Source organism: Corvus brachyrhynchos, unplaced genomic scaffold, assembly GCF_000691975.1.
Source record: "Corvus brachyrhynchos isolate BGI_N302 unplaced genomic scaffold, ASM69197v1 scaffold175, whole genome shotgun sequence".
NCBI classification, from domain to species: Eukaryota; Metazoa; Chordata; class Aves; order Passeriformes; family Corvidae; genus Corvus; species Corvus brachyrhynchos.
This window is the reverse complement of record NW_008238448.1, coordinates 7,448,204-7,457,822: the sequence shown is the minus strand read 5'-3', so window position 1 is coordinate 7,457,822 and position 9,619 is coordinate 7,448,204.

The following is a 9,619-nucleotide window of genomic DNA, read 5'->3' as shown; positions in this document are numbered from 1 at the left end:
CCCTTCGGGCGGGCACGCGGCGCCGCCTCAGCGCCCCTGCGTTCCAATCCCCCTCCGTTCCTGAGGGGTGCCAGCTCTTCACCTCAGCGTTACCGTTTTCACAATTTGGCTGGTATATTTTTTTGTGTCCTAGGCTTTTCTCTTCCCCGAAATGGCGTATTTGGGCCTTTAGGATGTGCTCTGGTATGCACTTGTGCTTTAGGTAATTTTTAGTGTTGTGCAGGTCCATGTTGACCAGTAATAGCAAAGTGAAATATCACTGAATCAATTAGGTTGGAAAAGACCTCTGAAAAAGTCGAATCCAACCTACAACCCAATGCCATCATGTCAACTCGACTGGGGCACTAAGTGCCACATCCCATCTTACACAGGGATGGTGACTTGATCATCTCCCTGGGTAGTCCATTCCAATATTTAATCACCCCTTCTGTGAAGAAATCCTGCCGTCCAACCTAAACCTCCCCTGGGTGCAGCTCAAGGCTGTGTCCTCTTGTCCTGTTGCTGGTTGCTTGGGGGAAGATCTGTCTGGTTTCAGTCCCTGACAGCTCAGTTAATATTTCCTTCACAGACACTTGCCAAGCCAGTTGGGTTGGAGGCCCTGCAGTTCTGTCACTGTTCCTGAACTCCCATCACAACTCCTTAGGGCTCATGCAGTCAGGCATGCATCCAATGTACCAGGGTTAATACGGGGTGTGGGACTAGCTTGCAAGTTCCTCAAGTAGTTACCAAAATGTTGTGGCCCATTTTCCCCATCTAGTAAATTAAAGTCTTTCAAAACCAATATACTTTCACCAAAAATATCTCCCCTTCCCTTTGCCTAAGGTTTACATCCTTAACACCACTTACTAATAAGGCAGAGAATCCCTGAAATTTTAACTTCAGGACATGCAAATTCATCTTTATTATGAATATGTTCCAGAGCTTTTAGCAATCTCATTTTAAATCTGTACTGCCACAGAATTGCTACATCATTATATTTGACATTTGGCCATTTGAGTTTGCTTATTTTTCAAAGAGAATGCATGTTGTGCTTTTGTTAATAATGGCATGTTACACTCATCATGTTATTTACAGATGGTATGTCTCCATGTAAAACTTCTGAATTGCCAACATACCAAAGCTATTGCCTTCAAGATTAAATTTCACCACCATTTCAGGTACCTGTTTGGTTTTTGTTTGGTTATTTCCCCCCCCCCTCCCCCCCATCTAAATCAGCCACAAAGGTCTCATAGGAATCAGTTTGGGGTGTATTAAGTCAAAGTTTGTGACATTTTGACGGCAGCTGTGCGTCCCTGTTACCTTACAGACTGCTCACTCCCTGGCCAAAAACTCCCTGTATCTCAGTTGTTATTGCTGGTGGGAAATACTGGAGGAATGCAGGCAATCTTTTAGATTAAAAAAAAAAAACCCCACCCAAACCCAAACCCACAATTCCTCAGCATTTTCTTTGTATTTCATGTGACACTGGATAGGTTGCCATGTACAGCCATTTCCGGAGTAAAAATGACTGTGCTGCTCCAGCAGAAGGCCCCGAGGAAAACATACAAATTTGCAATCAGGTTTTTCACTTAATGGCACGAATAAAAGAGAATATAAAAATAAAAGTATTCAATGTTTATTTCTCTTATTAAACATCAAAAGCGAACATAGGAGCTAAAGACCCCTGCCTTTCTAAAAGAGATTAATTATCCTTTTCTTCCTTTGTTCCCCATGTGCTAATTGGGTATCAGTACACCCTCGCCCCAGGTGCTAGCTGCTTTTCTTTGACAATCTGACTGTTCACTGTAATTAGGCTTTACTAAGAACAACTGTTTATAACCTGTATTTTTCTTGGATTTTGCTGTGACTCATAATAAAGTCTGAGCTGAGCATTTGAATTCTTTTTTCTGATGAAGACATGATTTACAGGGGAATGCAATATTTTTTATTAAATTAGGAACTATATCAGATAATTTCAGGTCTTCTGAAGAGATTTTAAACACCTGAAAGTTTTATTCACTTGTTTTTAATGAACTTTTATGAAAGGATGGGAAAAAAGAACCAGGCCCCAAATATGTTTTGGTATTTATCACAGCATTTATTTCTTTATTGCTCTATTGAATCAGTACCTTGGGACATAGCTGTTTATCTTTCAAACCTGATAAATAGAAACTTATTTTAGGATTATTTTACAAGAATTACAGCATAATTTACCAAAAGGCATTTGGCACCAATTCTGCTTAGAAAATTACTTTTAATTGCAAATAATATACTATTTGCCCCAAAGCTTTATACAGCTCCTATTAACACTGCGTTAGTTTCCTCACTAATGTCTAGTTGAAACTCTCACAAATCTGATGGATGAGGAATGAGGGCAGAGTCTTGCCAAGATTATGACGTAGATTCCTTTGGCTGGATTTGAAAATGTGAAAGAGGTCTTTTACTTACACATTTTATTTTATAGCACTGCACCAGACAGTGCTTTTCCTTCTAAGTTATTTTAGGTAGCTGTAACACAGAAGTCCTTGATATTTCACTTCTGTTTTATTGGAATGCTAGCAAGTCTCAGCATACATATTCCTGGCATGGGCTATTGCTGCAGTTGTAATGTACTTTAATAGAAGCATTAGCTTTTTTTTGTTAGTGTAAATTTTACTATGGCCTGGAGCAGGAAAAGAGGGTATGTAGTATTTCTGTGCACTCTGACAGGTTTGATAAGTAGGTAGTAGAAATACTTTAAAAGGAAGCAGACATCCTTTGAAGTTTAGACAAAGGTCTCTGTAGAAAACCTAGACATAATATGATTATAAATCTAATTATAGTAAGCTGTCTGGAAAGAGTTCATTTCAGTCAATCAGTCCATTTTATTTTGAGTTTCATTTTATCAGGCACTGCAATGCTTGTTTATTAGGATCCTCCTAACAAGGCATGCTAGTGCCTAAAGGGTCTTTTTTCTTGAAAAGCATGGTTTGTTCTCATTCAGCTTTGTGCCTTAAAAATTATATATATCTTTCTGCCTTTTTAAATTACAAAATTACAAGATCTAATACTGCTGAAATGAGCATTTGGAGGAACAGAATATTAACTGTAGAAAATACAGTGTTCCTTTTCTGGTAGACCACTTTGAGACACATGCCACATGATTTTAACATGCAGATATGCAATGAAGATGAAAAAATGGATCCTAGAGCAAGTTCTGTCTTCACTTCGATGAGTACAAATGTCAGCAATTGCACTGACGTCAATTGAATTAAATCAATTTTAAGCCAGTATTGCCAAGCGTGATGTAAAATGTGCATTAACAAAATGTATAAAATCTCTTTTCTTGTTTTTCCCCTCATTACCAGCGGAACTATTGCTTTCTGCTCTCTCTAAAAACCTGGGCCCTTCACAACAAAGCCGTACCTTTTATCAATGAGCAAAATAGCAGTTTTCTGGCAATACAGCTAAGCCTGAGAGGGAAGGAGCAGATGGGAACTGCTGGGAAAAGTAACACCACAAAGGGTTGGTGGAAAAAGTGGTGAATATCAGGAAAGAGAAGTGAGGAAAGGACAGGGAGGAGGGAAGGGGCAAGGGAGATGGAGAATCCTGTCCTACAGCACTGCAGTCTTTTGATGTTCCACCATCACAGAATGCTTTCCAGTCTGCTTTTTAGGCAGATGTTTCAAAAGCATTCTGACACAGACGTATGTCCTCCTCACCTCTGTGGAGGAGAAATTGAAGAGGATTGGCGAGAAAATGGCTACTGCTGCAACAACCTTGAAAGCAGAATTTTCTTCACAGAAACACAAAGAACTACGAAGCAGGCTTCCTTCCTCACACCACTAGTGTCTCAGTCCTCACCGAAAGGCTTGCAAAGATCAGACAAAGTTCCTGCTCAGTTTTTTATTTCTCTGCAAATGTTTTTTTAAGTGCTTTTCTGTATCTAGCTATTGTGTTTCCTAGAAAGCCTAGTGACACAACAAAACTGTGGTGAAAAACTAAGAATAACTAACTACATCATGAGTAACTATATACAAAATCAGCGTTATGCAGCTTAACTGTTCCTTCCTGATTTCTGGTCAGATATTACAGTAGTGAAACAGGAATTCAAAATCAAAATTTCTAGACCTACTGAGGGTTACATCGACTTAGTAAATATCTGACATATTCTTTATATGCGAGTTAACGTCACAATTTGCTGGAGACAGTGCATTTTCCTGACACTTAAGAGAGCCACTAGGTGGGAGTATGTTATCTTAAAAGGCGCTTGGTCAGCCGCTGCAGTTGTCATTTTGAAGGAGTTCCGCTCCCCTTTTCCCGGCAGCCGGGACATGCTGCAACTCTCTTCACACCACGTGGAGTTGGTGGTGATGGAGGTGGGATTTTTCGACGCTCTCATCCACACTGGACACTGGGGAGGCGCTGCCTGCCTCGCTGCACCTCCGGCCCAGGAGGACATGAGCTGGGGCAAGCAAAGGCAAAGACTTACAGAATCATAGAGTATCCTGAGTTGGAAGGGACCCACAAGGATCATTCATTCCAACTCCTGGCCCTGCACAGGACCACCCCAAGAGTCACACCATGTGCCTGAGAGCATTGTCCAAATGCTTCTGGAACTCTGGGCTTGGTGCTGTGACCACTTCCCTGGGGAGCCTGTTCCAGTGCCCAGCCACCCTCTGGGGGAAGAACCTTTTCCTAATATCCAACCTAAACCTCCCTGACACAACTTCAGGCTGTTCCCTTGAGTCCTGTCACTGGGCACCACAGAGATCGGTGTCTGCCCCTCCTCGTCCACTCACAAGGAAGCTATAGATCACAATGAGGTCTTCCCTCAGTCTCTTCTCTAGGCCAAACTAAGTGACCTCAGCTGCTCCTCGTATGACTTCCCCTCCAGACCCTTCACCATCTTCCTGGCCCTTCTTTGAACACTCTCTAATAATACTACAAGTGCCACACTTCAGAAAGGCTATCTCTTATCCAAACAAGGTGCACAAGCTAATTACATAGAAAGCCCTGAGGACCCAGGTTAAAATAGATTCAGAGGATCACCTTGCTAACATAAAAGCTAATAATAACAATAACAATAACAATAATAATAGTAGTAGTAGTAGTAGTAGTAGTAAAGCCTAGTTAAAATATATTAAAAGCCAGGCATTTGCCAGAGAGAGAAATGGTAGGTGATAAAGAAAGGGTCTTTTGAGGAATTAGGCTATAGGGGAAAAAAAAGTTGTAGTAATATTCAACACAAAAGTGATAGATCAGTTTTCAAAATAAGATATTTCTTTTTTTAAAGGAACAGAGCCTCACATTAGTCCTAAACTGAGGATACAGTAAAAGGCATTTTAGCACACATGAGTAAATGCCAAGTAACAGCTGAAGGATATGTGTGTTCAACTCTAAAGATCCAGGATGATACTGTTGGACTAAGAAGTGTATTGTGTAGTAAATTTTGGAGGGCAGCCATGGTACTAGAAAGATGGTGCCAAATGAGCTGTTTCCCAAAGTACAAATTTATGGAAACAGCAAAAACTCTGATTTTCACATCAGGAATATCTGAGCTGTAAGACTGTAAGTGGAAAAAAAGTGATGCAAATGATTATTCATTGTTCCCTGTAGTACAAGAAGGGGAGGGGCAGCTAAAGTAAGGAAAAAAAAATTTAAAAAGTGCTTTTTCATATGTCATAATTTATCTTGCCATAGAGCCTTTCTAAGGTCAGGCTGATAAACCAAAAATGGAGTAAGTTCACACAGGGTAAGAGTATTAAACACGATGAAATTAATTCAAGCTTTAAAGCTGTAAGTTTGCAAATTGTAAACTTTTGAGAACATATCAAGAATCTATCTGTACCTGTACCCTGTCCCCAAGTGCTCACTGTTGCTCATTGGAGAATGATACTTCGCTAAACTGACTTTTAGATATTGCCAAGGTCATTCCCTGTTTCCTCTGATGGTAAAAATTTGGCCCTCATCTGTAAGCTCAAGGTGCTCAAAGACAGTAAAGTTGTTAACAGTGTCTGGTTGTCTTGCTGCAGCTCTGGACTGAGAGTCCAGTTTTCCTAAATAATAATGGGAATAGCTTTGTTCATAGAAAAAAAATCTTAGAAGCCAGCTGAAGGATGCATTGCCTAGACCAACAAAAAACTCATAGAAACAATGGTGGCAGTGCAAAACGATCTGTAGATAGCTGCCTAAAAAGATTTGAAAAACCACACAGAAAAAAAAAAAGCTGCAAAGTTTTTGATGTGTAGGATTCTTCATAATTCTGTGTAAAGTTCATTGTTACTGGGGGTTCATTTCAGAACATCATTATTAAATTTTCACAGCTACAAGATTTTGGAGAGGTCAGGGAATTGGTGGCAATATTTCATATTTAATTTTGCTCTCTATGAATACAGTAACAAAGCTCCTGTTGGTATTAGCTGGAAGAAACATAACCCAGTGGTGCTGTTGTAATAAAGAAGACTGAAGTACTACTTAATGATAGATCTAATTGTATCACTTTTAACTGTGAAGTCCTAATTAAGCAACTTTTTTTATAAGGAACTTCTCTTACGATTTTTTTTTAATTAGGGTCAAATGGTTTTTCGTATTAATAGATATCTTGCTTACACCCCATGTTCCCTTTGTGCTCAGTTATACACAGAACTCACAGTTAATGTCACAAATCCACTGTCTTTCCCATAAGAACGGACTCTTTTTGCAACCACAAATTTGTATTTAATTTCAGGATTTAGTACTGTCTGTTAGAGAGCTTTTAATGCAAACATTCCCCAAAAGGAAAAATGCAAACTAGAAAATTACTGAGGGAAAGTAACTTCTGTAACTGGTTTGGGTGGATATTTTCAGCTTGCTAGTAAAAATCTCTTTGCAAGTCATAAAAACCTCATTATAATTTTGAAACACACTTTATGACTATGCATCAGCTCTACTGCCTGTGCAGTTCTCAATGCTTTAACACAGTTACTGGAGCTGCTCAAAGACATCAGAAATAGAAACGCTCTGTTCCTTGTTGGAATTTCAGTTCATCAGCCAAGCAGAATTACTGCTTTTTCTGGGCAAGTTTTTGAAAAGACATTATTCCCAGCCTACACCCTGTCTGTCAATACATGATGAAACTGTCATTCTAAAATAGTTACTTGTAGAGTGGAGTGGTTCTTGCTTGCATACAGTGCGACCAAACCTACTTGCTGCTGGAAATTGGGAGTAGTAACTAAAAAAAGAGTACAAACTGCTGTCTTTACCATGCAATCATTCATGATAAATGGCTGATGTACTGGATGAAGAAATGTTATTTTTATCTATTTATCAAGGCCATGTCCTAGTTTATTACACGTTTGTATTTACAGAGGCACTGAGGTTTGTCTGCATCCCAAGGTTGATGAAAAGCGGAAGAATGGGATGTGGTAACATGACTGTGGATATCACAGGCTACATCTTCATGTATACTTCAGGGCATTGCAACCTTACACACTTGACAGTCTGAGATGATTTGCAGCCCTGAGACCTTCAGGTTCTTCTTCCAAAGTTTAGGAAGAATGAGATACTTTGGAAGGGACTCCTGAGATACTGTCAGAGCTGCAAGCTGTATAAAGTCACCCATTAATAAAATGAGGCTTGTGATGGAATTTAAACAGTCTGGAGTGTATCTGCATGATTCAGATCTCTTGCTTCAGGTGAGCAGGTATGACTGCAATACAGGACAGGGTCATGAAATGCTATCTCTTCAGGTTCCAAAAGAGGCAGAGCTGGGATAGATGGTGCTGAGCTGAACAGCTGCCTCCCCCTAGGCCTAAATGCACTGCTCCATTTTTCACAGCCATGCTGTTTCTGGTTCTGGAGGCAGCCAAGTCATCCTTGGCTCTAGGCTACTTACACAGTGCATTATCACATCATTTAGACACTAAATGAAGTGGTTGAAACCAGGTGCCTCCCTTCTCCTGAATATTCACTTGGAGCTACCTACAATTCAGTCTGCAAATATAAATAGCCAATGTTACTCTGTTTAATATCTAACTCTGATATTTCCAGCAGGAGTGCGGGAAACTCCTCATTATCTTCACATCCACATTTCCTCACTTTTTTTTACTAACTTTTTACCTACTGTGTAGGAGTAGCAGACCCACCCCTCCCTCTGTTTATGTGCAGTGCTAAATGGAAATGTTCAGGTACTTTCTGCAAAACTGCGAGGATCATGGATGCAAATCTGAGTTAGGTCTCAGACTATGCACAAACAGAAGATAAGGTGGCTTGGCAAGTTTAGCAGAGCATAACCCTTCATTTGAATGTATTCTTAATTATATACTATAGTATGCCGCCTTAGCCTCACAGAACTCTTGTTCTCACAGGCAGAGAAGATGCCTTCTGGGGAGGAACCATGCATTTTATTTATTGGGTATGTCCAACGCAAGAAACCTACAACCTTATGCAAATATTAACCAAGCCTTGGAGGTAGCCAGAAATCAGAGAGATTACTATCGTCATGGTTATAGAAATGGGAAAAAGTTAAAAAGGAGACACTGTAGCCAATAGTTTGGGATGTACAGCAGGTTATCTGCTTTAACGAAAGCAACAGTGCAGTAACCAAACAGACCTCTGATCAAAAATAATAGTCTCTCCCTTATTTCTACCTGAAAATTTTATTAACTACTTCAATTTGTGTTGTGTCAAAGTTGGACATTGTGACAATCTTAGCAGTTTCTGACTGCTCCTAGAGATCCATTTCCCATTCTGAACATCACTGGGGCCCATAGACCATGAGAAGTGACACCCTCCTTTGGAGATCCCAAATAGAGCCTGTTCCAACATAGAGTGGACAGAGAGCCATTCTGCCCTCCTAACTCAAAGTCAAAGGTGTTGCCTGACTTGATAAAAAAAAAATCAATAATCACTGTCCTAACCATGAGACTAAAAATAGAACAGGTCAGGGGTAGCCACCTCATAGCCTTATCCAAAGTCTTGTGAACTTCTGCAGGATGGACTGAGAGGGTCCTAGGAATAGGTCTCCCAAATCCCCAGAAATGCTCTAACCATCACATTTTTTCACTCTTTATGAATTGGTACTGCTGTTTCCATTCAAAGTGCTGCTTAGTTAGGAAGGGGTTCAAGGTTTTGGATAACAAAGGGGGATGTCTACCTTAAAATTCTGGCCAGGGTAATCAGCTAAACAAGGTCGCAAAATAGGTTTGCACATTTGTACATGGTCATCCACGTTTGCATGGATGCTGTTTGCATGATTCCAGTTGCAGCACCTGGCAACTGGTGCTCTCTGGGAGCATGCCTTGGGTCAAGGCAGGCCAGGGAGTGCTACTCATTGGCCATTAGAGGTGAAGCAGTGGGGTAGTTCAGCTATATACATGAGTCACAGTGTACCACCACATAGTCAGAAGATGGACCACCACCCATTTTATTTACTAGGTTAGACTACTGCCAGTGGCATTGATGGCATACTTCAATTTAGGGGAACGCAAGTTAATCCTTTTAATCTCTGTGTTAACATGCAAGCCCATTGCAAGCCGCCTAAACTCCAGCTGGGGACAGGAAGGCAGACACAACACTGTGCCCTGCATACCCAATGAAGTAGCATCTGAGTCTTCAGGCACACACTTCTGCATTCACTGACTGTTCCTTCACCACACTTAATATGCCCTGCCCTTGCAAG